This window comes from Crinia signifera, chromosome 7, assembly GCF_055691185.1.
Source record: "Crinia signifera chromosome 7, ASM5569118v1, whole genome shotgun sequence".
In the NCBI taxonomy this organism is placed as follows: domain Eukaryota; kingdom Metazoa; phylum Chordata; class Amphibia; order Anura; family Myobatrachidae; genus Crinia; species Crinia signifera.
In genome coordinates this window covers 79,536,962-79,542,935 of record NC_139223.1, presented here as the reverse complement: position 1 = coordinate 79,542,935, position 5,974 = coordinate 79,536,962, and positions in this window count along the sequence as shown.

Here is a 5,974-nt window from a genome sequence, read left to right as displayed (position 1 = left end):
TAAAGGCAACCAGTGGTGGCATGGATAGTGAAGGAGCAAGCCCCCAAGCCTTGCTCCTCCCCCTGGGCGTGGCAGGTCCTTTAGCAGAGCAGACCAATCACTGCAGCACACAGAGACATGCCCCTCAGTGATAAATATGTGCTGCAGCTGGGAATGGCATTCTGAGAACAGCCCAGTCCAGCTGATTACACCTGCTGGAACTGCTCTCAGAAACCACAGTTCTGCAGGCAGAACCCAACGGCAGCACCTCTGGCCACCCATAGGTACTGCAGACCAAGAAATGCCAGCAGCACCTCACAGAGGTACTGCAAGCTGAACATAACAGCAGCACCTCTGGCAAACCAGAGGCACTGCAGACAAAACAATGACAGCAGCATCTCTGGCCACACAGAGGTACTGCAAGGTGAATATAACAACAAAGAAACAAGCAGAATATGTATCTAGAGAGCACAAGAAACACTGAAAGATTTACTGTATAAAAATACAAATGTAATTAGGCATAGTTAACACAAATATTACATTTAATAAAAAATATACAGTTGTACACTGATCCCTTGTATGAGTTAATAAACATAAAAATATGTAAAAAAGACTATGTCGATTAGCCAATTTCTGCCAATACTTAATTTCCAAGAATTACTGACAGTATGAGTTCCAATAGCCAAATTGTTGGTGTTATTTCAAGTAATTATATCCACAGGATTTGAATATTTCCAATTAATGTGTATTTATTAGCTGGAGATGGAAAAAGTCCAGAAATAGCCAACATTTGTAGTAGGGGTAACTTGATCCGTGATTATGGCTTATTCATATAGCAACAGTCAGTACTAAGGTTGAAATATATAGGCACCCGTATTACTCTCACTTTAAAGCCTCGCTGTTTATTGACTTTATCACCGTCAGCATAAGGTATGTGGAAAGGGATAACACGCAGATTCACAGTTACCTTCCAGGTTTAATTTGCTGAGTGGTTCCTCAACCTGACCACAGCACCGAGACCTGCTCGCTGTGTCAGGGAGCTGACCGCCTTAAGACGGATGCTGCGGGGGGGGAACGGATGTCACAGCTGTTTGGTGAGTACAGCTACCTCAGCTTCCGACAAGTGATTACCGGCTTGCGCGGTGCTCCACTTGTAGCGAGAATACGACCTGCAGTCTCTATCGCTTGGGAGAGAGTTCCTTGTTGGCGCAGTGAGAAACAGGATGGCAAGGACACGTCTTATGCAGTTTGCATCAAGGGCAACACGGGCAGAGAGAGTTCTTGATGCGTTTCTCCGTCCTACCAATTTGACGGTTTCTTCAGAAGATACTCCCTCTGTTTCATTGTGGATATTTAAAAGGCTGTTCACCAATCAGAGCAGCAGAATTAGAAAGGGATCACCTGTGTTATATTCACAATCAAGTCAGCAAGTACATATATTTAAAAAACAATCCCATATTAATTATATGGTGTTTCAATGGCAAGTTTATAGCAACAATATATAGAGAGTAACAAATAAATTATTGACCAAGGAGCAAGAGTATTTGTAAGCATGGAACAGCAGCAACACAAATAAAAAATATTTTATATATATACAGACAGGAACATTTGTTTCCACTTATCACTTTCCATTAGCAGTACATTGAAGTATTTGTTACTGGCATTGAACACAGTGTGGCTGCTGTGGCGCAAGCTCAGGCTTCTGTTACTGGGCAGAGCAACAGTCCATTCCGCCACCAACAGGACATCAGACGTGGACAGGACCTTCGACATGGCTGGATCTTGGTCAATCTGAAAATTTGCAATACAGCTGATTTGATCGTAAATGTTGAAGCACCGCTCTCACATGTTGACGATGTTCCTGGATGTTCTGGGGAAAAGATGAGAATGTCGTCAAGATAAACAACCACTGAGTAGAACAACAAATCACATAATATCTAGTTCATAAATTCTTGGAACACTGCTGGTGCATTACTGAGACCAAACGGCATGACAAGGTACTCCTAATGACCGCCCCTAGTATTGAAAGCCGTTTTCCACTCATCTCCTGACCGGATATGGATAAGATTATATGCTCTCCTAAAGTCAAGTTTGGTGAAGACTTTGGCTCCTTTAATTTGGTCAAACAACTCGGTTACCAAGGGAAGCGGGTACATGTTTTTGATGGTGATGTTGTTTAGACCTCTATAACAAAAAAGAACCCGGCCCCTGCTGGTGATGTAGAAGGCCGAATGAAACCTTTCAACAAGTTATCTTTGATATATTGGGACATGGCTTCAGTCTCCGGAAGAGAGAGAGGATAGGTTCGACCCTTTGGGGGAGTTTTACCTGGAACAAGATCAATGGGACAGTCCCATCACCGCTGAGGGGGTAGCTTGTCAGCAGATTCTTTACAGAAGACATCGGAAAAAGCTTTGTAGACTTGAGGAAGAAGATCAGAAGAAGTGGACTGGGCTGGCAACAGTTTTGGAAGACAGGTATGGTGACAGTTCGTTGCCCAGGAGAGGATTTCCATTGTCCCCCAATCGATGTTTGGGGAGTGTTGTTGGAGCCATGGGAACCCCAAAACAATGGCATGGGTAGATTTAGGAATAATTTAAAAAAGACAACTCTTCTCGATGCAGAGGCCCAACTTGAATTTTGATGGGCGTGGTCTGGCAAGTAATGGAGGCTTGAGGGATAAGACTCCCATCCACGGCAGATAACTGGAGTGATTGAGAAAGTTCTTGAGGGCTCAAATGATGATGGAACGCGAACTGTGCAGAAATGAAATTTGCTGCTGCCCCAGAGTCCAGTAGAGCAAATACTGTAAGCGGACCACTAGGCAAAAAAAATTGTATTGAGAGCAAAGAGTCTCACTTGGTTGGAGATTTCTTATCTCGTCCTAGATTGGCTTCTCCAAGACCAACTAGGACCGGGAGTTTAACGGACGACGAGAGCATTTGGCTAAAAGAAGACCGGGCTCCCCGCAGTACAGACATAAATTCTGTTGACGTCTTCTCTGGCGTTCTTCAGGAATTACTCCGATCCAACGTGTTGCAAAGAGATATGACCTCTCCCAATGAGATAGGGAGAGCTCGAGTAGCCAGTTTATCTTTCATGCGCTCACCTGCCAGGAAGGTGGAAATGAGGGCCTCCTCATTCCATTTAAGTTCAGATGCCACCCTTTGGAAATGGATGACGTATTGGGCCACAGAACGGGAGCCTTGACAAATCCACAGGATTTTGGATGCTGCAGAGGTCACCCTTCCAGGTTTTCCCAGACCATGATTGGCTGGTGGGTGGGCCTAAGTCCCGGTTCGGGGGGCGGACAAGTCCCTGATGTAAACAGAAGACCGGACCGTGTAGATTTTGTCATAATGAGTATGAGTGTAAGGAGGGCATATACCTTGATGAATATTTACCATCTCATCATGTGTAACGGTCATCACTTCAGGCAACACTCTGTCCAAATAACACACCCCAGCGTAGTTCATGGAGAGCCACTTGTATGCCCTTCTGCCACAGATTAAATAAATGTCAGGGAGAAAATAGGGAACAGAATACTTCATGAATTTGTCACATAAGATCCACAAAAACATTTCTGTACCTCTTCCGTGACCTGTTCCGCTTAAGTGTTAGGGCATTGGGTGTATCCCCGCCAACCCCTGACTCCGTTGCCTCAGACTGGGGTTGACAGATGCGTGCAGAGCTAGTCTTCACCTTTAACCGCCCTGGTGAATTAGGTCCGCCCAGACTCTGTTCCAGTCAGGTCTTATGTCTTGACAACGCGTCCGTCAAGGCTAGAAGATAGCAAGGGGACAAGCTAACTAAAACCCCGCAAAAGCCGGGGAAATCCCAGAAGCCCCAGGGGAGTAACAATACTAAAGAGATGACACACAAATTAAATAGGACACACTGGTGATTAGGATGGGATAACACACAGTGTGGGCAATGCACAGGGGTGACCAATAAAGAAATAGAATAAGCTCAACAGAGGATACAGCAGGGTAACCCCTGACTTAGCTGCAGGCAGACTGGAGAATGCTTAGAGAACCTGAAGGCACAGGACCATACAGGACTGACAGGCAGGATATCCAGGAACCAGGACAGACTCTGGAGATCAAGCACAGCTAGAACCTGGAGACTAAACGCTTCCACAAACAGGCTGGAACAAGGCAGGAACTAGAAGCTATGAGTGACAAGCATGCACACAGCACAGGACTATGAGCTCAGACTGTGAGACTATAACTGGCAGGGCTAAGCAGGTGAGGATGCCTTAAGAAGGCCTCAGGTGATTAGGGCAGCTGTGCACCATTCAGGCCAGCCTGCTAATGAAACACACTTGTGCATACTTAATAGACAAATGACTAGGCTGAAATAGCACAGGCTGACCACTGGAGGCCACCAGAGAGTAAATTCCCCAAAACAGGCAGAAAAAAACCATGTCAGGCAACACAGATAGGAGTCATAACTGATGACTTCTAACACAAGTTTCTGGCTGCAGGTTCTTGGCACAGTACCCTGCTAATACTCTGCTGCCCATCACCATTTCCAATTTGACAGTATATATATATACATATATATATATATATATATACTTATAATGCCTTTCACTTGTACGGACCTTTAACAATGTTTCTTTATCGATGAGCTCTCCGTCTGGATGCTGAGAATAAGTTATCATCTGATTAAACCATGTCACTTCCCAGGTTCCTATCTTTCTGAAACTTGTGAAGGTCAAACACTCCAGGGATCTATCCTCTTGGTATGGGTGTAACCAGTGCCTGTGCTAGGGTGTCCGGCACCCTCCTGCAAACCATACATTTTGCGCCCTTTCACATTGCCATTGCAACAAGCTGCAGCCCGATTGTGGGAGTGTATGCAACATGCGATCCTATGGAGGATGTCGGGTGCATGTACATGTATACATACACCATCTCAGTGCTGTGTCCGCAAAATGTTGCAGGCACTAAAGGTGCCCATACACGCTGCGAGAATCACATACGTTATAGGCTAGATCGCATTGCATCGCACGGCATGCATGCAATGTGTGTGCGATGCGATCCGAAAGCAGTACAATAAGTATGTGCAGCACTCGTGACTGAGGGGGAAAGGAGGGGAGAGAAGGAGGAGATGGAAGAAGAGGGGAGGAGATAGAGGGGGCGGAGTGTTGAGGACTGACAGCGGCACTGGCACAGCGCACTGAGAAGAGGGAAGGAAGGGGAGGCAGCGCTGCTGCCTGTTCGTCATTTGATTTACAGCTGACAGGCGCAGGGAGCAATGGGTAGGGGGGGGATCCGGACATGACATGTCATCCAGGCATTCACAGACAGAGCTACATGCCTCAGCGCAAGTGTCCATCAGGAAGAGGGGGCAGGTCGCAGGAGGAGGACAGTGTATGCGCGGTGCAGGGAGCTGCTCAGCCTCTCCATACTGCCACCCGCTGTCAGACAGGCACTGCGAGCGGCGTGCAGGAGGCAGTGACAGTGAGGGCTGAGGCAGCTTTTGCAGAGCAGGGAGGGAGACAGCGCCTTTTCAGCATGGCGCCTCCCTGCTTTGCAGGAGCTGCTGAGTGGGTAGTGCCGGCCCTGGGTGTAACTTAAGGCTAGGGGACCTGGTATACAGGCACTTCTTATCCAGTCGCCTCCACTTATCTAAATCACTCACCTCAGATAACTTTAATGGATATGGGACTAGGCCTACATTATGCTGTCTCTACAGTACCTGTGAGCACACCCAACATTCAGTTTGGTTTATGACCCTACCTATCAAGGGTTACAGCTCGTTTTGGGCTTAACAGTCGACTGACATCTGTAGATGCATTCCTCCCCTATCTTTGGTTGGCAATATCTACAGACACAGTATTCATCAGGCGATAACTCATCACCTTGTCCCTGAACTGCATACTCCTCTTACCAACTACGGTTCTGGGTAATGTATCAGGCTTACTTAGGGATTCTATCTCAACCTGACCATGGTTGGTTAATAAACTTTCAGAGTCCCCCTCCACTCC